This window comes from Periplaneta americana, chromosome 5 (genome assembly GCF_040183065.1).
Source record: "Periplaneta americana isolate PAMFEO1 chromosome 5, P.americana_PAMFEO1_priV1, whole genome shotgun sequence".
NCBI classification, from domain to species: Eukaryota; Metazoa; Arthropoda; class Insecta; order Blattodea; family Blattidae; genus Periplaneta; species Periplaneta americana.
The window spans coordinates 49,448,582-49,473,056 of NC_091121.1; the positions used below are offsets into that span (position 1 = coordinate 49,448,582).

The window sequence follows — 24,475 nt, forward strand, 5'->3', positions numbered from 1 at the left end:
GTATAGGCCTATTGATTGTTATTCGGAAGGCCTGAGGGGAAGAAAAAACCTTTAGGAGGCTGAGACGTAGATGGGAGAATAATATTAAAATTGATTTGAAGAAGATGGGATATGATGGTAGGGACTGGATTAATCTTGCTCTGGATAGGGACCAATAGGGGGCTTAATTGAGGCCTACCGTTAGCGCCAATAATTTAGTGTACCGAATGCCTTGAGTTACTGCTATGAATTTGTGTCCGAGAATGTACTCGTATTGTAGGAACTGCTTTTATTGAACACTCTCATGAATACAGAAATGTTAGTAGGTTTATTCAGTTGAGAGATCATCTAAAAAGTAACTAATTTATATATCGTGTTTTTGTTTCAGCATTATTGGTCCTCTGAAGGAAATCGTTGAACTTGAATCCCTGCGAAAGAGTTGCCTTGTGGCATAGGGGTAACGTGTCCGTCTGATAGGCTGGAGACCCGAATTCGAGTGCAGACGCCGGCATTACGTCCGTGTGTGTATTGAGCTAATAGAAGTCATCAAGCTTTCACTGAAAATAACTGGTAAGTAGTCTTTCCATTATTCGAAGATTGTGGTATATTTAATTTTGTTTGCGAGGACACATGGCTTCTTTAACCATTCGAAGTTCTCTCCGTAAGTTGGTTGCAGTAACAGTAGTATTTCTCCGGACGGAAATACAGATGTATCCATATATGCAAATGCAAGGTGGGCCAGTCAAACGGAAAGATTTCAAGGTGCAGAAAAAGAATGAAAAGTTCCTATTATATCAATTTAATGAGTAGAAATGCCATGTACATGAATAACCATTAGGTATGCAACAAGAAAGAAAATTATTTCTTTAAAATTACGTCAGCCAAATGACCTCCTTTGGAATGTACACATTCTTCGAGTCTGACTACGAACTGTTGCATAACCTCTCCCAGCATATTGACGGGTATCGCAGCGACCTCTTCTCGTATACGTTGTTTTAGGGCTGGAATTGTTCTGGTGGATTGCCCCCAAACACCTTCGTTTTGAGGTGTCCCCATAGGAAGAAATCACATACCATTAAGTCAGGTGACCTAGGCGGCCAAGCGATATCCCCTTTCCGAGAAATGGCGCGGTCCGGGAACAGAACATTCACAGCATCCATCGAAATTCTTGCGGTGTGGCTTGTTGCTCCGTCCTGTTGAAACAGTGCGTTTTCATTCACTGGAAATTGGGCGAGTTGTGGGCTAAAAAATTCTTTATCATTTCAACATATCGCACTGCATTGCATTTCCGGCCTCATTCTCAAAAAAGAATGGGCCGATTATTCCAGGTGATGAAACCGCGCACCATACCGTTACCTTTTGGGCATGGACAGGTTTCTCATGACCATTGAAATCAATTAATTGCAATTTTCAGTAACGATGACACCATTTAACAAAGCATTTTAGATGTATTATTTCAATGTACCGAAGCACATATGATATTTCCATGCAGATATTCTGCGTCATCATACGATGAAAGAGTCATGGAACGGAGAAAAATTAAAGCATCAGCACGTAGAGCTGAAAACCCGGGTTCAAATCCCGGCGCCGGAGGGAATTTTTCTCCGTTCCATTACTCTTTCATCGTATGATGACGCAGAATATCTGCATGGAAATATCATATGTGCTTCGGTACATTGAAATAATATATGATATGCGTAAATCACGAAGTGATTTAAGACGGCGCTTATTCCGTCGGATCCCGGCCAACTAGTCACTCATAACGAGTGCACCTCAGCACATGTGTGGACTTCGGTCCTATGTTCATAGACATCTATGACGTAGTGCAGAGGGCGGCCACTAGAGGGAACCCAAGAGTTGGAACTCAATCAGAGACAATTCTGTCCGACATAGGGGTTGTATCCGGTGTGGCTTAGTGGATAAAGCATCAGCACGTAGAGCTGAAAACCCTGGTTCAAATCCCGGCGCCGGAGGGAATTTTTCACCGTTCCATTACTCTTTCATCGTATAAAGCATGGCAGAGCTAAACTTGGTTACTAGGGAACGCGGAGATAGTGACGTCACCGCCTAAGGAGTCATAAATTGTAAAGTGAATAGGTACAGCGTATTCCGAATCTCACCGGTCCGGTGGCATCAATGACGTCACGTTGCAGCGAAATAAGGAACACAACTGCTGCAAGGATCGATGGCTGTCATGGCGACTGTACAAGTTGTTGTCTGTGCTACGCTAGCAAAATTTTCGGAAATTTTCGTACTGCCATCTCGTTCAAAGAAAAGATAGCATAAACAATTTATTTCTTGAACCGGTAGTAATAACGGGTTCGTTGAAATGTTCGCTCATAAGCCATTAACATATTGTTTTTACGTTGTGCTCATTACAAACAATACGGCACAACTAAAGCAGAATACACCGCCATGACACAACAGTGTACGATGTTATTCGTCTGCTAATTCCCGCCCTATGCAAGAACCAATCAGATTCACTAATGGCGGCTGATGGAGAATGCCACCACCTCTGCAAGTTGATGGCACCGGTGCGACACTGGTGGAGCATCAATGACGTCATCGGTGGAATTCGGAACACCGTGATGCCATCGGATTGCTCACCGGTGAGATTCGGAATACGCTCGTAGAGAAGAGACGGTTGTATTCATTCTCCCCCTCTCCATGTGAACAAAATCTATCTGTTTGACTGGCCCACCTTGTATATTGAATAATAAGTCGCGCACAGCCAATAAGGGGTGGTCCTCTATTTTGGGGGTTGAGCGAAGGGCTAACAACCCATGACCGTAAAAAAAAGCTTGTTACGAAACCCCAACATAAGACGGTGACCTATATAAGGAATATCAGCTATAGCATGTGTGTCATAGCGCTGCATTGGAGTTAAATCGCTCGCTTGAACTCGGTCGATTGTCGCACCCTCGAGTGAGATACGATCGGTCGTGATACGCTCGTAATAAATAGAAGCACAGCACAAGGTCATCTCACCGACATGTCTTATCTTGTATGGAAGGCGACAGATAAGATACACATATGTTTTGCTCACACGGTAAAAATAAGGCTTTATTTTCTGCGTTTATGACAAACGTTTAATGGAACAGTGAATGGAAAATACCAAAACAGGAACATGAAGTTATAAATAAAATAGTATAAAAAATTTCGATATACAGTTACTATTGCTAATTAATAATTATTCAATATTTGATTTACCACATATATAATAAGATAGGTCCATACATAGTGTTCCGCCTATATACTGCGACAATGTAGAAACGTTTTACAAAATATGATTGATATAGCAGTAGATTAATAACAATATTAGTGCAGAGATAACGTCACAGAAAATATAATCATGCTGCACAACTGTTACAGACGCAAAGACTGATACACAAATTATTAGAGATTATTATTATTATTATTATTATTATTATTATTATTATTATTACTGTTATTATTATTATTATTACTAGAAAACTTGTCATGTATTGTGGGTCCCTATCACCACGGCATGGCGCGTCCTCAGGTTGCGGATAGAGGAGACGGCCTCCAGATATGGAGGGTAGCTGCGAATATATTGAATAAGCAGTCGTGGACAGCTGATAAGGGGTGGTCCTCCAGCTTGGGGGTTGGGCGAAGAGCTAACAACCCATCACCGTAAAAAACAGCTTGTTACGAAACCTAACAGTAAGCCTCGGAATGGGACTGATTCTCCGGCACGACCACAGAAAAGAGAATGGAGAAAGTTACACAACGCAGAGCTGCACGCATTGTATTCTTCACCTGACATAATTAGGAACATAAAATCCAGACGTTTGAGATGGGCAGGACATGTAGCACGTATGGGCGAATCCAGAAATGCATATAGAGTGTTAATTGGGAGGCCGGAGGGAAAAAGACCTTTGGGAAGGCCGAGACATAGGTGGGAAGATAATATTAAAATTGATTTGAGAGAGGTGGGATACTGTATGATGGTAGAGACTGGATTAATCTTGCTCAGGATAGGGACCAATGGCGGGCTTATGTGAGGGCGGCAATGAACCTCCGGGTTCCTTAAAAGCCAGTAAGTAAGTAAGTAAGTACTAGAAAACTTAATGCAGTTCTTGCATTATCGTGATTGTGTTCTCCGTTTATAATAATTACATTTATGTACATCCAATAACATCTATCAGATGTGGCAAAAACAAAATCACTCCTGTGTGGGGGGGGGGGACATTTACCTACAACATTTAACTTATGTTACATTTTAAAGAAAGTTTTGTAGTTGTACTATGTGCTATGGAGAGGTTAGTTAAACACTGCAAAGTTTTGAAATGATAAACATGTATGATGTTACTACACAGTTCATTACTGTATTAAGAACGAATGTCTAACGCTCGGCTTATACCGTTCGAGGATTTATCGCTCGTGACAATTTTACCCATCATGCGTGTGCGCTACCTATCGGATTATGCTATGAACTACTTGGTACTCGAGCGAAAACGTCCGATGCAGACCTCCGATGTGTGTTCTGGAATTTCCGCCACACACCGGAAACGGCACTTTCGTTGAAGCTTAGGCTACCATGTGAGCTACACTTCGTCTTGTATCATATGTCCTTGTTGCATTAAAGTCACTATTCGCATTCGATCTGTGTTTGCGACTTTTGTACAAATTTCACTATCTTCTCCCCTTAAAAATAAATGTGAAGTCGTAAGGATTGTCACACTATTGAAGAGATTAATGTCGTATACTTTTAATTTATCTCATAATCATATGATGACAAACGAAATGAAAATATTTGAAGAAGAAATTTAATTTCTTACGAAAATATATTGAAAATATTTTCGCCCATGATTGGCAATCATAAAATTCTAATCTCTGGCAACGATGTAAGCTTCACGTTGAAAGATTTTATATGAATGAGCCAAGAATAATAGTACGAAATATAATCGAAGTTACTGGAGCTGTCAAATCGGGGGAGAGATAATAACGAAAAATATTTCCTTTGTGTGTTGGGAATCAAACTTCAGATCTGCAGGCCTGTGGTCGATAATCCAACCAAGCGAGCTAACACACGGCGATTTTTAACCAAGTTTAAATCCGCCAGCTGGAATCACTTGACATACTGAATGTGATTGCATCCAGAGCTTGGAGCTGTATTTTACTGGACCATGCCGACAGACAGACAATGTGGTCTGTTCGCGCTACTGCAAAGCATACTTCTCTTTTCGCCCTATTGTACGTAACTTCATATTCTCTACAGAATTTTTAATAATTCGGAGTGGTCTCTCTTTATGTTTGTTACGTTCTTTGACAAAGAGGCTTTTATGTAGGGCCGAATAATGTATGACGCAAGTTTTATGAGTGGCGAGAATTTATTCCACATGCTAAACGTATGTGCGTCGGTTCAAAACATTTATTAAAACTGAAGGTTTACACATTGTATTTGAATAACGACTTTACTACCAAAAATGTGTGAAATACGACGCGATTTTTCAAACAAGTTGCCATGGATACCGTTAGATAACTATTTGTAAGATTTATTGTGGTTATGGCACATGACATATAAGTAACATATTTGCTAAAACAAAATTGAATAAGATGTTTTAATTTATTTTAAATTTTTTACTACGTGTTACGAAATATCTATTATTGGATTCTGCCTCTATATGAGGATCTTCACGATAATAACTCTTACCATGTGGAAATACTACATCGTCTCAAAACTAATGTTGCTTTTTATTTTAGTTTTGGAGTTTTATAATATTTCAAATATTTTTATGCGCGACCATGCCGAAATGTAGTAATTATACACCTGGTAGCAGACCTTTAATGCATGTCATTAAAGTACACCTACTCATTAAAAGTCAGGTCTTTCAGCCAATGACGACTCAGGTTACAACTGTTCAGCCAACGACAGGTCAGCTTTCTACCGTTATAAAACCGCAAGTATTGATTATTCTCGGATATGCAATTGAAAGAGAATTAGCGAAAAGTCACGGAGGCTGGTAATCCAATACTGTCGCAGAAGGTTATGTTCTGTTACTATAATAATTAGCGTTAATTGTAAATAATATTCAAATAAATACAATTTGTCATCTCGTTTTTCAATGTCTCTAATTTTATTTCAATGTTATCTCTGTAGATTCTTACGGCCTAGTAAGGTCAATGTGGACATCTGTTCCTCGGAAAAAATCAATACTTTCGCGTCTGCGCACATCTCACAACATACGGGACATTGCTCCAGGTCAGATACAATAAAATTAATAATATCAAGTTAGAAATATGGTTGAGCATAAAAAGTCGTATGAAACTCGCCTATAATGGTAATTAAGCTCGTATGAAAATTATGAAACTCGCTTGCGCTCGTTTCATAAATATCCATACTCACTTCTTAATTACCTTCATTATAGGCTCGTTGCATAATGTACTATGTTTTAGTTGGGCAATGCAATTTACAGGACGCTATGATTATTATTTTGTTTTGTGCGCATAAGATAGTCGCCAATTAATATAACAAATATAAAATGGAAGTTAAAATGTTTGAAATTAGAGTCCTTCTAAAGAACTGCTGTAAACAAGAGTATAAAGCTGCTGCAGAGGCTCGGAGAATATGTGAAGTTGAGGGTGAAGGTGTTATTAATGAATGTGTAGCACAACGTTGGATCCAGCTTTTCGGTAATGGAGAAAGAGGCATTAAAGATTTACGGCGTTCTGAGGGACTTAACATAAGAGTTGGGGTAAGTACATTTCTGGGACAAGTGCAACTTTAGTCCATATCTCTGTAGCTCATTTGAGATTCGTCCTTCCATCTCGGGGAGTGTTAATCTTACTCCCTGAACACCGTTTATTGCCTAAATACATAACGTATAAGAAAAAAAATAATAAAATAAAATTCGAAACGTGCATCTGTACTCAAAGAACAGAGAATACGCACTTGTCCCTTGATTATGTTCTATCCATTACCACGGAAAGTTACAGCCTGGAGATGCTCTTGCCCCATATCACGGTGCAACTGCATACCCTCAACATTTTAATGGTATTTATTTGTTTCATAAAACATGCCTCGATAATTGACTTAACTGGCAAGATGAAAATACACAGAATTAACCACTAAATATAGGCCTACCAGTAAAATCTTATTTTAAAATTACAAAGAACTCAGGCATTACTGTGCACCAAAGTTGAACTTTCATATGTAGGGGATGCACTTACCCCAACTTACCTTACCAATTTCTTACATTCTTGCGATATAATTTACGAAATCGCCTCGATTCTCTGTTGGTAAAATTACGATATACAATGGGAACCCGAAATAGTGAACATTGTTCTTGCGGACCCTGTAAGGTGGCTGGAACTGGGTCGATGTGCTCTATCCTAGAATCGAACTGCCTAAAATTGAGGCTCCACTGTAATTTTAAATGACCTACAACTTCTGTATGTCGGTAGATGGTGTGATGGACGATTATATTGATACACGAATGTATAATTTTTTAATATTGCCTAGAACAAACTGTCCAATGAAGCTGTGATTTCAGCACAGTCTGAAAAATGGCTGCTCATGGAAGTTTTATGTAAAATTAGCTCTATATTTCGTTGCAAGTTTATGCAGGGTGTGTCCGAGGTGGTGTTCCAAACTTTCAGGGATGATGGCGAAGGGCACATGTATCAATTTGAGATAAGGAACCCTGGTCCGGAAATGACTGAGTCGAAAGTTATAAGCAGAAATAGTGTGGAAATGGAATTGTAATTTGCCACCACGTGCCCTCCTTCCCTTAACTTTTGGAACACTCGTAGAAAGGTGGTATGGGCCGGATGTCTCCTACGTGGGTACCTGACCCGAACCAATCTGTAAGCTTGTCTACTCTTCCCATTGGCTTATCCGTATTCGAAAGTAGGTATGCTTATTCCGCTCTCGTGTACTCCTCCATTTCACTAGGACTGATCGATTGGACACTGCAACTTGTAAACATACACTGCTGTCTACAGACGTGCAGATCTGGACCGACCTTGTCCGTTATACATTACGCTATCTGCATTGCTTTAGTGTAGTTTCCTTCCCCATCCCTCAGACAGCGCACTGAATTGAATACTGTAAGTAGACAACGTAAACAACGTCAGATTAATAAAGTATGTGTAAGATGTACAGATAAATACACATAAATAAGGCGTACAGAGTAATAAAATTATTTCATTTCCACAGAAATGTTATTGCTTGTAACTTTCGACTCGGTCATTTTCGGACCAGGGTTCCTTATCTCAAATTGATACATGTGACCTTCGCTATCATCCGTGAAAGTTTGTAACACCACCTCGGAAACACCCCGTATAATTCAGTGGTTAGCTTTTGAAATAAGTACCCAGACATACATAAGAAAGCTTACAAGATCTGCACGTGACACCTGAGTTACACAGATGATCATGGGGTTGATGTTGTTTTTTTATTTTTTATTTTATTGGGTTATTTTACGACGCTGTATCAACATCTAGGTTATTTAGCGTCTGAATGATATGAAGGTGATAATGCCGGTGAAATGAGTCCGGGGTCCAGCACCGAAAGTTACCCAGCATTTGCTCGTATTGGGTTGAGGGAAAACCCGGAAAAAACCTCAACCAGGTAACTTGCCCCAACCGGGATTCGAACCCGGGCCACCTGGTTTCGCAGTCAGACGCGCTGACCGTTACTCCACAGGTGTGGACCTTTGATGTTGTTAAGGATGATATAGTATTAATATAAATGATCAAACTTGTGTGTGGATATACTGTATATACGTTCTACCTTCATGACACAATCTTGTTGCTCTTTATTTCAGTCGCCCTGTGGCGTCGGGGTGATGGCACATGCTGTGTTTAAAGCCGCGTTCTGGTCAGGGTTTTCCTGTCCTCCACCGTGTGTTCGTTTGCCATCCGAATTCCTGTGACTCTTTTTTGCGTGCCGGTTTTAAAGTACGCCCAACATACGGGATCGATATTAGTGGGGTTGGGGGAGGGTTGCAGGGATGGAGTTTGGCTCGAATTCAGAAGTTTCAGCATTTCTATGACCAGTAGGACCAGGTGATAAAATGCAAGCCTGTGAGATTGTGTCCTCCAACACGTGTATCCATTAGAAATCACTGACAAGATGATTACAGCAACTTTCTCTACTGATTTAGTGGTGTAAATTTTATTATCGACAGTTACATTTTAAAAATCATTGTAATACCCCGTTTTACATTTTACCTAGTAAGGGAACTGTGCCTATTATCGCACATGCGCCTAATATCGCACCCCATGGTTTACGAGCTCAGAACAGGCATAAGACCCTGAATGGAGTAGTAGCTTATTCAGTTCAATTAAAAGAAGCGTTAGCGCCCGCAGATGGATTGCTACGGGCTTCAATACACACTACACGCCTTGAGTTAGGAATAGTCAATGTGAAAGTATTTGTAGTGTGCGGTGTTCGGGACGAGTATACAGCCAACGGTAAGGAGCAGAACTTTTATACACTGTTAGTTTGATTTAGTTAGTCGTGTAATATTTTTAATCAGCTGTGGAAATATTATAAACTTTTTATTTTTATTCGAACAAGCTATTATGTTTCGTGTATGTTATTTGCCCAATATCGCACACTTACTGTTTTCCTATTATCGCACAGTGCGATATTAGGATGATGATGTGCGATATTAGGACGATGTTACTGCAAACTAATATAATCCTACAATGAATCTGGTAATTCGAAGGTTCTTAAAAAATTGCCATTGCAGATGAATCCAAAATGTCGTAAGCTGTGGAAAGAGGAGGTTATGAAGGCTGCAATCATATCAGTTAGGAACAAAGTCATGGTGATTGCAACGTGTTTCAAATACTTTCAATGTTCCCAAGTATACTTTAAAAGAAAAGTCAATAACAAAGGGGGTGTATATAAACTAGTGAGCACGAAACTTGGCATAAAACCTGTACTTCCATTTGAACTGGAAGATTCTTTGGTTTCATATTGCTTAGAAATGGAGTAGCGATTTTATGGTTTATCTGCAAAGGACTTAAAAACTAAGGCTTTTCAGTTAGCATTTATGAAAGGTCTGAACCACCCATTTTCGAAGAACGATGAAGCCACAGGACGGAAATGGCTGCACACTTTCTTGAGAAGACACCAGGAATTGAGTCTCCGGAAACCACAAAGCACGCCTATGGCAAGGATCAGAGGTTTCAATCAGGAGAACGTAATTAAGTTTTTTGACATTTGGGAACCATTGATGAACACTGTCAACCATTCACCAAACAGACTGTACAACTGTGACAGACAGTGATTCAACACAAAGGCAACAAACTAGTTAGTCTGAAAGATAAGAGGCAGGTTGGATCTGTATCTTCAGCAGAGAGGGGGTCTTTGTGATTGTAGTGACACAAATGAGTGCAGCTGGCCATTTCCTGCCCCCGTTTTTGTTTTTTCCTAGGGTCAACATGAAAGCCGAACTTTTGGATGGAGCACCAAATAGTAGCTTAGCGGTCTGTCACAAATCTGGCTGGATTCAGAATGAAAGTTTTGTTCAATGGTGTCATCACATTCTCAGCAATGCGAAACCTACAAAAGATGACCCAGTAATTCAAGTGTTAGATGGGCATTATTCCCACACTAGAATTGTTGAACTCCTCGAGCTAGCACGTGTTAATGGTGCTCATATTGTGTGCTTACCTCCACATTGCACGCATAAGATGCAACTCTTGGATGTGGCATTCATGCTACCTTTCAAAACTTACTATGCTCAAGCAATTGAGCAGTGGCTCAAACAAAATGCAGGCAGAGTAGTGACTCACTACCAGGTTGGTATGCTATTGGGAGAAGCTTTCAATAAAGGAGCAACTGTTGCTGTAGCTACAAATGGCTTCAGAAATATCGGGTCTGTATCCTTGCAATCGCCATATCTTCAGCGACTTTGAATTTCAAGAAGTTTCTCCTAATACCCATGAAGCAAGTGATCATTCATCTGAAGCTTTACCAAATAGATTAGATGATGCCAACACTTCCCAACCTCGGCCAGGCTCTAGCAGTATCAACGGGCCAAAAACTTCACAAAATTAATCGAGTGGCAAACTCTATCTTTTGTTACACCTACTGACATTTCACCAATTCCTAAAATAACTTACAACAAAAAAGTCCAATTGATAGAGGACGTAAAATGGTTCTGCTGCTCTACTAAAAAGTTCACAATATAAAAACGAATTGGCTGATGATTAAGAGGAAATTACTCATAAATAAGGATACTTATGAACGAAAAGGCGTTCAAAAGAAGCAGACTGATAAAGTACCTACTCAGAGGAAGAGACAGAAAAAACAAAGTCAGGTATCTTCAGATTCAGAAGACGAAGAGTTGGATGAGTCAGTATACATCTCCATTGATAATGGAGATAGCGAAAATGATGCAGAATGTCTATATTGCAACGGGAAGTTTTCTTTTGACAAGAGGGGAGAAAAATGGATCATATGCACTAAATGTGGAATTTGGTGCCATGAAGAGTGTTCTGGGGATGATGACTACAAAAGTTTCATTGTGTTATTGTTTGGAAAGTTAGATTAAGTTCTCTAAACATCTGGATTATGTTTAATTAACAAACATTCTATAGCTTATAAATCAAGCTTTCAGGTATAACTCCCTGTAAATTTATTTGAATAATTTCGAGGGAAGAATTGTTCCGGGGCCGGGTATCGAACCCGGGATCTTTGGTACGTTAAACCAAAGGTCCCGGGTTCGATACCCGACAATTTTTCCCTCGAAATTATTCATTCTATACCTTGATAGCTGAATATGTAGTTATTTACTGTCAAACACATTGTATCAGAAAATCTTATAATTTCCATGTTGTATTCGTATGTTATTAAAAAAACATGTTTTGTGCTTAAATACAACAAATATATAATAAATATGTAATAAAATTTGTTTCTATACAATAAACTTAACAATTGTCCTATGTATTTTTCACAAAATGAGGGGTGCGATATTAGGAGCACTATTTCTCCTTACACCGTTTTTGCAATTTTTCTTTTGTACTTGAAAAACAAATGTAAAATAAAAGTAATTTTTAAATTTGACCTCACTGATATAAGTGTAATAAACCAGTATTAAAAATCCGTATTTATTTCAAATTTATGTAATATATTAATACTTGAAAAACTACTTTTTCAAAATGGGTGCGATATTAGGCACACTTCCCTTAAATTAAAAGTTTTACTTCATGTGATGTGTTGGATGAGGGGAATTTCTTTTTTAGGTAGGCCTAACTTGTATATAAACATTCGTTACAAACAGGTATTGTCCTTTCATTATGTTTCTAAGTACAATGTAGGCTTAAATATGTGTTTTTTTATTTTGTAAATCATCTTGCAACTCGCTCCGTTCATTTTTCATACTTTTCCTCGATTTTGTAAAAAGCACTCCTCTACCTTGTATCATAATATACTGTTTCTACAAACGATGCTTTCTGAAATACAATTTACTTTTTTTCTGAAATACAAATTATGTTTTCTGAAATGCAATGTACTACTTCTGAACTGCGGCCGAACACGAGCGCTGATCATTCGGTCCTCGAATTTATTAATATTATTGTATCCTTTTTTCATACTTATGCATTATTTTATTATATTTCTATTGTTGTATATTCTGTATTTTGTATTTATATGTATTATTTTATATGTAGGCCTATAATTTACATTATGTAAATTAGCAATGAAAAGCTAATAAATTAATAATTTCTGAAATACAAATGGCGCTTTCTGAAATTAAATTGATTAATCCGAAAGATAAATCACTCTTTCAGAAATTAAATTGACCATTTCTGAAATACATGTGGAAAACGTGTGGATACTTTCGTAGCCTACGATGCAATAAACAATTGCGAATCATCAGCGACAAGACGAAAGTGGCAGTATAAAATAAGAAATATAGCTGCCCATATTCTAATATGAATAAAAGTTTCTTCCTCGAATCGCAATAAACAGTAAATGAGTATTGTAAATTTTGACTGCTCTGTTTAGTGACTTACACATCAATTTTAAAGCAGGTTCCTTGTTGACTGTAAAATAAAAATATAATTATAGGCCTATAGGTAGACAGAGAGTTGAGATGAAGCACATGTGAGGCAACTATAACAGTGAATTGTGTTGTTGTAATTTTGCATCACCAAAACGACTAGAGCTAAGGTACCATCAATAGCATAATTGAAAATCATGTAAGTTAACTGAGCACAATATAATCTAGTGTAATATTTTCATGTAGCAGACGAGTATTCTGTAGTCTTTTGTGCACGAGAACATGTATACACTACTACGTGTACTACATGTAGAAGGTCGTCTCTGAAGGTTGAATGACCTCCTACAATGTATCATTCTATTCGCTAACATTATGCAGTGAAAATTAGAACAAATATCCTTCTGCAATATTATGTTCGAATAAGCATTGTCTCCAGATCTACATCCCAGGTCATTTTCAGGCTTATACAGAGGGTTGTATCCGATATCTGGAAACGAATTTTGAATGACGTTATATGCATCAGCAGTCACCCATGACAGTTGAACTGTGGTGACAGGTGATAGGCCAGTAGTGAGCGATTTCATAGTCAGAGTGCACGGTGTCTCATAGCAACAATGACCAAGAAAATCGAGCCTCTTTGTGAGAAGTACATTACGACCCTTTCCAATGTCAAGTACAGTTAAGTGAAAATGAAAGAATCCTGCGAAAAACGTGGTTTCGTTATTTCCAAAAAAGTCATCTTCTGTGTACTTAATAAGACTGGTAAAGCTCGAATGAGATTCATTTGTATCATTATTTCAGGTGGTGCGGCCTGTGGCAGGGGGTGTATTTGCTTGCTTTCCGTGAAAATATATACTCTTTTTTGGGGGGGGCGGGTGCATGACCGTTCTCTGCCCGGTCAATTTTAATGATGATTTCCGCGACTTCCGCCTGAAGGTGGATGAGGAAAGCAAAGGGTTGGGATGGGGAGAGGAAGAAAAGTGCAATGAACGTTGGCTTTAAACTTCCCCGTCAATATCTAAATGAATCGCACTTTTTAGAAAGGAACTAAGTAAAAATTTGTGATTTTTATTTTAATTGATGAAATGATTAATACTTTCAATGCGCACTAATTGGCGGAGAAAAACACTTAGTCAAACCTCTCCCTGTATCTTTAACATCAAGTTAATATTTATATACGGCGCTGGTAAACTGGTATTTATTCATAAAATAAGTTTCTTTTCCTCTTCAGAAAAGTAGCATATTTTGACTTAGTTCCTTTCTAAAAAGTGCGATTAAAATGTAATTGACTTGTTTATCTACAACATTCAACATTGCTTCTTCAAATACATTGTTGCTAAATATCCGGTACAAATATGGATCCTGAACCGAATAGAATTTGTTAAGTTACCGAATAGTACGAGCACGAATTTGTTGTGGGACTGAATTGTCCGGGAACGAATTCTGTGGCCAGGAGGAAAAAGGGCTTAAGTAAAATTTTTATACTTTTCTGGAGAGCAGTAGATAGATTGAAATTGATGTCAATTATAGAGCTTTTTAATTAAGAGAATTTTCCTGGCTATTATTTGTTTATATTTCTTCTAAAATAGGTAATGTTGCTCATTTAACAATTTTCTTGATTATTTTCAAAAATAGCCGCACTTTAGCCCTTTTAAGACTGGAACCCAAACTGAGTAGAAGGGACTATTTAAACATAAGACCTTTTTCATGTCAAAATAAATGAGAAATATAAATTATTAGGAATTCAAAATGGGTCTTAAACAATTACAGGACTGTTTACCCTGGTGCTTAAAGTTTTAAAAGGAAAGGGCATCAGTATGTAATGAAATGGCTAAAATACAAGTTAGATCTTTTTAATAGCGAAGCATGGAAAGTAAACATGTGATGGTTTGTAAGGAATAAAGTATTAAATATTCTTAAGTCCTTTATACTGTGTGTGCTCGACTCAAAAAGTACTTAGGACATTTGGTAATGCTCTACAAATCCAGTCAGGTGTCTTATTTGACTTTAACCGTTTTACGAGATTGTGATTGTCGAGACTTTTTTCCGCTTTAAAAATATACAAAAATCTCATTTTCACAAAAAATTGATTTAATACCTTTTTCCTCCCGGCCACAGAATTTGTTTTGGGACCGAGTTAAGGCTGGTTCACAATAAAGCGGGAACGGAAATGACAACGAGAACAAGAACGGAAATAATAATAAAATAAATGTAGTGTGAGCATTCACAATTAACTATTGTGAATGCTCACATTTAAATACATTTATTTTAATAATATTTTCGTTCTCTTTATAGTTGTCGTTTCCGTTCCCGGTTCATAGCGAACCAGCCTTTGGTTGTAGAAAGGATTTTCGGCGGCGAATTGTCCGGATCCCAGGTGGGATATGATGGTAGAGACTGGATTAATCTTGCTCACAATAGGGACCGATAGCGAGATTATGTGAGGGCAACAATGAACATCCGGGTTCTCTAAAAGTCATTTGTAAGTTAGTAAGTAATTAAGTGCTAGTATAAAAAGTATTTCCTTTTGTGGAGTAGGCTATAGTACAAATGTTCCTCGGACCAAAGTCGAGTGTGTCGGTCGATCAGACCGAAGTCACATTATTCTGCTGATAGGATCGAGGCCATTGACATGCCTCTGGTGGTTGTACTGCCTCGGCTGATCGTAATGCACCAACTTCCAAATAATCCTAAAGTTCTCTCTCTATATATCTCTCTCAGTTCTACTTCCTTCGTTCTGAATGAGATTGGTGAGCGATGAGCTATGTATGAACCATTAGGGGGCAGGTGGCTATGCAGGCATGGGACTAACGACGTCTCGATAAAGGAAGACTCAATCCCTCTCGCATCTTGATATCATTACAGCGGCTGATGGAATTTGCGGACCATTACGCGAATGTGATGGCAGCATTTACATAATGATAACTGGTGTCCTGGTGAAGTTCAGAGCTTATACACTTATGTTTAAAGCTATTGTGAACAAACGACCATGTGTTCGAATACCTCCTATTGAATAGATTACTAACTTTTATATATCAGATCATCCGCAACATGTTCACCAAGTAAGTTAGATAATCTTTACTAAGCAGATTTCCTCTAATTTGTGGAATTCAAAACAGTATTTTAGATAGAGAGGTTAATCGAACAAATTTCAGGCTGATTACTTGCTCTATAATGGATCTTTCGCTTAAAATATTTTCAATTTAATATTCTCAGAGATGGTAGAACTAAACAGTTCTGTTCATTACGTATCGACAAAAATGCTTGGAAGGATTCTGAATGGACAATGAGATCGGAACAGGAAACTGAACCTAAGAATCTGGATTGTTTGGTGGTGGTGGTGGTGGTGGGGGCAGGGCATGGTTGCGCCCCACGGTCAGGTAAAATACAGCAGATAAAAAAAAGGTACCCGTTTTGTGGGCATACTTACGCCCCGTTCCCATCGGTAGAAAAAAGGGGCATGGCATATTTGCGCCCCGATGAAATAGGTAGAAAAAAAGACATTACGGGAACTCGAGCCTCATAATCAACCAACCTTATTGATTTCTTATTCGATTTAATATTCATTATCGATACCGTAAAAATTAACACCAAGAAGTTGGCAGTACTTTATTAACTGTTTTTCTACTGTTTATGCAGTGATTATCGATAGCCTACCGATATTGATAGGCTCCGGTTTTTAAATCACGTGATAGAGGAATTCAGAAGCGGTAAAATAGACATATGTTCTTAAAAATGTAGCTACCACCGTAATATTTTTAAGTAGAATTTATTTACTTTATGACAATCACTTTCGTGTGTACTATGCCCATCGGGGTGCAACTATGCCATGTCTATTCTGCTACCTGATTTCTTTAGGGCGTAACTATGCCATGTCTATTCTGCTACCTGATTTCTTTAGGGCGCAACTATGCCATGTCTATTCTGCTACCTGATATCTTTAGGGCGCAACTATGCCATGTCTATTCTGCTTCCTGATTTCTTTAGGGCGCAACTATGCCAGTCCATTCTGCTACCTGATTTCTTCGGGGCGCAAATATGCCATGCCTAGACCTCCGAATTGACCGCGGGGCGCAACTATGCCATACCGGGTGGTGGTGGTGGTGGGTGGTGGTGGTGGTGGTGATGACGATGACGATGATGAAACGTTTTGTCAAAATAGATTGAAATGGTGTTATTTTTTTCAAAACAGCAACCAAGGCTTTCATATTTCAAAGGGCTGCAGGAGAAGCGGACTCCATTGCAGTTGTTCGTTTGACGTAAAATAAGCATACCGGTATCGTAATTTAATTTCTGTTTGTAGAGTTATAAATGTTTTAAAATTTTGTTTTACAACGTGAAATAAGTATCATTATTGTTGGCGTTCTCTAGAATATTCAATTGAAATGGGAATGTATAAATATTCCTTGATCTTTTAAATAAGGAATGGTGAACGGGAGAAGAGTTCGGGGTAGAAGAAGATATCAGATGATAGACGACATTAAGATATATGGATCATATGGGGAAACAAAGAGGAAGGCAGAAAATAGGAAAGACTGGAGATTGATGGGGTTGCAGTGAAAGACCTACCCTTGGGAAAAACACTAATTGAAATTAATCATTTAAATTTATTTTGAAATAAGCGTGTCTTATTGTTTGTGTTTTCAGAACATTTGTTTAAAATTAAGTTGTAGAGTTTATTTTAAATTTTCCAAGATTTTGTTTAACATGAAATGAGCATTGTTTATTCCCATTGTCTAACGCAGATTACACACAAAATTAAATGGTATATCATTTAATGATAGTAGTATTTAATCATAGTAGTAATTTAGGCCCAAGAATATATAACAAATTTATATTTAAATATCCTAATCTTATCAATTCTAATATTTCTAGTATTAAATTAAAAAAAATTATCTGTGGATTTTATAAAAATTGAAAAATTGTAAATTTAAATTTACATACTATAATTGCACAGTAGACATAACACAAATTGTATTGTATAATTATTAATTTCAATTCAGGAATCCGCCCCTGAGCACGAGTTCTACTCTTTCAGGAGCGAGCTAAAGTTTTTCTGTATATATTATATTTTATGTTACAATTATTAGCAAAATAATAAATAAATAAATAAATAAATCTGTATTTTTCTTACAAGTTTAAAAAACAATGTACACTGGAGTTCAAAGACCATACTAATCGATAGAAACCGATTATTTGCTCTATAATTGTAGATTCTTTAGTCATTAGTTCTATAAATAGACAGCGAAGATAACTCAGTGTCGCCAATATTACTTAAATATACTCGCAATATAGAATTCAAAATTTCACCCCCCTCTAGTACCTGTAAAAACCACCAGGTTAGGGGGAAATCGCTTGTATTGTCAATTATGAGAATAATTTATTTTTTATTGGTTATTTTACGAAACTTTGTCAACTGCTGTGGTTATCTAGCGTCTGAATGAGATGATGATAATGCCAGCGAAATCAATCTAGGGTCCAACGTCGAAAGTTACCGGCACCCAGCATTTTCTCTCAATGGGTTGAGGGAAAACCCCTGAAAAATCCTAAACCAGGTAACTTGTCCCAACCAGGATTTGAACCCGGTCCCGCTCGTTACACGATCAGGCATGCTAACTGTTACTCCACAGAAGTGGACGAAAATAATTTATACGTAATGTATACATCATTATTGTTCCCAACACATTTTTACCCGCCCCAATAATAGTATCACATATTGATAACTAGCGGAACTACTTCAAAGTTTGTGAATTTGTTATATTTTTGGTTCTGACTTCATTGTTAAAAGTTCTTTTAGATGATTAGAAAATTCTAGGTTAGATATCTTTGAACGCCAGTATAGATGGAAATGGCCTCCCACTTCCTTATTCAGAACAAGCCAGATGAAGCGGTTGTTCAGAGCAACACAATCTGATGTGCACTCCCTACTGATTACAGTGTTGCACGTTCTCATAATTCACGTATTTTGAGATGCACGTTATTCTTGAAAACTACGTGTTCAAAATGCAGCAAAATTATATTTGACTCTTTTTGTTGCTCTTTACTAAAGGAATTATCTATAGTAATCTCAGACCTCGAATGACATTTATTAGGACTAATTCGTGAATAAAATAAAAATTTGAATAATATATTCCTAAAATTCACTCACAAAATGTTAATAATAGTAGTACATTTACGAATACTTAACCTATTCAGACATTGTAAAGTTGAAATAGATGAATATCGATTACTGCAATAAAGAAATTGGATGTTATTCAGTAATACCAATTGCTTAAAGCGAAATACAGATTTAACAATGTTAATTACATATACTCCACTTTTCTCTTGTTATTATAACAGGAATATATGTTCTTTATCTGCTGAAATCATAATTTAATTTAAACATAATATAATATAATTACAAGTAACCTGATCAATATATTAATTAAATGAAGAATTGTTGAAAACGCAGTTATCAAATCTGAATAAATGAGTGCAATGACTTTCAGATAGGCTACAATGGACATGGAATTAGAAGATGAAGATGTAGGTGTGGAAGTGGAATTTCGTACTTTATTTAGTACTTCACCGTTACATTGCACACTACTTCAAGAACTAAAAAGTATGTAATATGTGTGGAGACAGCTATATATAGCAATGCTTATGTATTCACACTACAGCGAGACATATGTTGCTACACAGTGAAGCTATCTCTTTATTGATCATTAAAAGACGAATTTTATTGCGCCATACGGAAGGCAGTTTGATCAAAGACCTTGTTACATAAATTTGAACATCTGACTTTCTATTATTGTTTAATGTCATTCACGTAATGCATATCTTATAGGCTACAATTACGTTAGGTTACCTGTGTGAGCGGGACCAATGTCAGCTGTGCCTTATTTCTACCGTTACTCCATGCTACAGGGAACCATTTTTCGATAACTGGACAAACGTATTCTCGCTGTAGTGTGTAACGGGACTAAAGATGCATATACACAGTTCAATTTTGCATGCTCGTATGCATGCAATCTGGGAAGAATATTGAAATAATCAAGTTTAAAATGTACGTTCAATTAAATTGCATGAAGATTTTGTGTTTACATGGTGCGCCGTTTTGAAAGTCGTCTTCACTGCGTAAATATATTAATTAATATTAAATATCAATCTTGCATTCAATGCTTGAATGCATGAAGTTGAAAGAAAAGTTAACCGTGTAGATGCATAGTAATACATTCATGCTCATCGATTTACGGAGAAACAGTTGGCGACACTGACTAAACAAAAGAACGACCATGCGATAAATTGATAGCGATAAATATAGATGCAAAAATTATCGCTATGTATGACCACAGTCTAGTACAGGCCTGCACAAACAGCTCTCAACGAGCGAGCCCACTCTTTCGGAGCGGGAGAGCGGTGTTTACCGCTCGCCGAAACGGAGAGAAAAATACGTAAGAATGACATAGACTTGCTATAGGTAGAGGAGAGGGAAACAACCACTCAGTTATCTAGTGGAGTGCAGTGTGTAGGCCTATTCTCAGTAACTGTTTCACTTTTCTTACATACTGCTACAGTACAGTATGGAGGAATCTAAAAGACGGAACATAACATTTAACATTAATAAACGACTTACAGGTAGAACTTATTGACCTTCAATGTGACCTAAGGGCTAAAGATCGTTTGAGTAATACTACTAGCCTGGTTGAGTTTTACAAGACTAAACATTAGCAATAATATCCACGACTACACAGGCTGGCTGTGAAAATGATTGCTATGTTTGGCTCAATATTTATATTTGTGAGCAACTGTTTTCCATAATCAACTTTAATAAAGGCAGACATCGAACATTTGTAACTGATGTTTCATTACGATCAGTAGGCTACTGTTCCTTTCAGCTGCCAGCAGCATAAATCCTCGTTTTGATATACTGATAAATAAAAATATAACAAAATGACATTGTACATTTAAGTAGCTATAGCATTTCTATTACTTCTGTAAAATAAATATTTCTTTATTAATTAATAATAGTCCAAGATAGTTTTGCAAACACTTAACGGGAATTCAAATCATAAGCACTCGTAATAGTATTTCCTTCTTCCAGTCCACTCTTATATACAGTGGATAACAGTTATATTTGTACACCTGAATTTAATATTTAAAACAACGTTTTTTTTTGCAGAAATAAATATTGTATTCTTCAGTTTTATGTTGCATTATAAATTATTTACATACTTAACAATAAAAACATTATAAAATAATTTTTCAAATACTTTAACATAACAACTTCCTCTATTTAAACAAAAACACAGCCTTTTCCCTGCAACATTCTTATTTGTACAGTTACAAAAATAAATTATAAATGTTTCTTTGTGTTTACATTTATGGCACAGACGGGAAGTTCTAATACTTTGTTGAATAGCCCCTAGCCTTCAATACAGCTCTGCACCTTCTTTGCATTGACTGTACAAACCTAAGACAAGTGGCAGGTTTAATTTCTTCCCACGTCTTCAAAATAACTTCCTTTAGATCTTCTTTAGATTTTACTTTACATTTACGAACTCTTCTCTTGAGAATTGGCAATAGATGCTCAATAGGATTAAGGTCCGCGGATTGGGCAGGTGTTCTAAGCTGTTTAGGAACATTCCAGATGAGCCACAGTTTGTTAATTTCTGCTGTATGCTTGGGGTCGTTATCTTGCTGAAACATGTAAGATGCCGATAGTCCCATTTTTTCCACACTTTGTTTGACATTATTTTTTAAAATGTTCAAATAACCCCATTTCTTTAAATTGTCATCAATGAAATGAATCGTACCCACTCCTTTTGATGACATACACCCCCACAATTTAATTTGATTCACCTCCGTGCTTGACTGTTGGTAAAGTATTCTCCACATTATCGGCCGTATTGGCTTTCCTCCACACCGTCTGTATTCCATCAGATCCAAATAGATTTATTTTAGTCTCATCAGACCAAATCACAGTATTCCAGAAGGTTTGAGGTTTGTCCTGGTGCTCTTTAGCAAATGCCGATCTTGCTACACGATTCTTTTTACTTACATATGGCCTTTTTCTTGGGATTCTGCCGCGATACCCATGCTACCACAGTATTCGTCGAACGGTCTGACTGGATATCTTCTTACCCGTTGCCTGTTGCAACATCTGCACAATTTCTGGTGCAGTTACACGTGGGTTCACTTTAACTTTGTTAACAATGAAACGTTTTTCTCTCTCATTCAGGAACGATTCTCTACTTCTTCTCGGAATATTCTTAATGGAACCATTATATTTGAACTTATAACTTACTGTTGAGTGAGGTTTTTTCACAATATTACCAATTTTCCTGAGTGAATAGCCCCTCAAAGCAAGACTGATTATCGTATGCTTAAGTTCTGTGCTTAGCTCCTTCCCTTTCTTCATGTTGGACACGACTGATATAATACATAACAGACAACATCGCTACTCCCCCATCCCAATAGGTACGGAAACGCTATTAACCATCTATGCACACAGTAAATGTAACGTATCTTTGTAAAGTGTATAAATAAGAGTGTTGCATGATATGTTGCCTTATTGTGATGCATTTACTTCCCACTGTTTATAAATAACATTGTCATCATTTTGTTACATTGTACCTGTTTAGTATAAGGATTTTAATAATATATTAAAGTATTTTAAAGTTTAAATCAATTTATAAGACAAACCAAGTTATTTCTTTATAAAATTTCAGCCTGTACAAATATAACTGTTATCCACTGTAGAGCGCAGCTAATATCTGCATTCCGCCCATGAGCTGTGAGCCGGCTCGGAGAGCGCAAACCTTGTGCAGGCTTGGTCTAGTATATACAGTCACGATGCTTCAGTTGTTGAGGGTACTAGGAACAATAGACTGTGTCGGCACTATTTTGCATTCTCTGTGATGAGGCGATAGTAGCGATCCTAGCAATCTTTAGATGCATATTCCCTACGTATTGAGCTTCGTCACTGTATATACAGGGACATCATTTTATTTTTAATAACATTTTTAATATTAACCTGTCTATACCTTTAGAGAACCGGAAACACCGCTTGCTCCCCCCTCCAAGACTGGAGTTCGATGATACTGGCGTAAAACACAAATCACTCTACTAGGTATAGGAAGGAAGAAAAGTAGTTCATCCATTTACGTAAACTAGGAAATATCGCGATTTTGAGTTTAATAATTTTCATTAGGTTTTTCTTTAATCAAAGTACAGTACTCTATTAAGAATAAGTGTTTTTACTCACGAAGTGAGTTATCCATGCGAACGTATTCATTATGCAGTGTATATTATACTGTCTACAGCACATTAGCGTACAATATAGAGAAAGAAGTTACATTGAAAAATAATCATAATATGAATATTTAAACACAATTTTGAAAATGGTGGCCGTTCATTTCGATACAGGCTTCAGTTCTTTTGTGCATATCATCGCACTATAGACTATTGCATCTAATTCCAATTGCCAGTTTCGTCCTTCGTACTAGTAACTCATGTTGAAATAATTCTGTACCTACTCTACGTACTGTAAATTCAATCTTCACTTCTGCCCGACCCGAAAATATAAAATTACTCAGACATGCTATCTACTGTCCGTCCAAGTGGTTATGCCGCATGATTGTAGAAAGGGAGGAAATCACGTGACAGTTAATTACTTAACGAGGCCCTTTTATTTAAGTTAAATTAAACAGCTGTATAATATTACGTCAACGCCCAATTCCTAAGAGAAATTAATGTTTTCAGAAAAGAGCTAAGACAGCCCAGCTTTTACAGAGGGGCGAGCAGAAGCAGGTGGGGGAAATCGGGATGCGACGTAGGCAAACGGACAGTACCTGTGCGAAAATATGATTCAATATTGAAAGCTCTTTCGTCACTGGAAAACGCGAACATATTTCTGGAACGTACTATACTCAGTTACTCAGTACTGCTTACTATCTGCGGTCTTGGTTCTGTGTGGAGTTGGAACTTCCTTAGTAGAAGGGGTGGGAGTGAAATATATTAAAAAACTCAGGTACAATAAAAATTGAAGTAAAAATAAAATGATGTCCCTGTACTAGACTTTGATATGACTGTAATTGGTTGAAATTCAATTTTTCTTTACACTTCATTGGTCGAAAATGAAATGACGTCATATAAACGAAATGAATTAACGACATCACTTACGGTTCACTCTGTATTGAATACCTCCCAGTAAAGACACTTGTGCCTAGCTGTAGCATCCTGGCGTTTCGTGCCGGACTGTAGCGGTGAATGCCCAGCGTTCTGGAGCGGGCTGTACGATGTTTGATCGGAGTTATCGTGTACCGCAATACAACATGTGGGCCGGGTGGGCCGGACGTGTCGGCCCCGGATAGTGGGGGATTACGGGCCCGACTTTACATAATACCGCGATGCATGCCCAAGATTCGAGCAGCTCTGTTATTATCCTCGGTAAGTTGGCCTCTCGGGTAGCCGACCAGACCAGTTCAAGGGCCCACAAGCTCCCTAGTTCCTGTATAGAGAGTTCGTATCAA

The 24,475-nt window shown here is 37.6% G+C and overlaps 1 protein-coding gene across 4 annotated transcripts in view; it reads left to right on the top strand.

The window, feature by feature from the left end:
* The first annotated feature begins 373 nt into the window (after positions 1 to 373).
* Positions 374 to 24,475, top strand: part of LOC138699599 (cell adhesion molecule Dscam1-like) — a 1,432,092-nt gene continuing 1,407,990 nt past the window's right edge. For all 4 annotated transcript variants that reach the window (XM_069825611.1, XM_069825614.1, XM_069825615.1 and 1 more), the window contains exon 1: positions 374 to 549. The gene's annotated coding sequence lies outside the window, so the exon portion shown is untranslated. The remainder of the gene's footprint in view (positions 550 to 24,475) is intronic.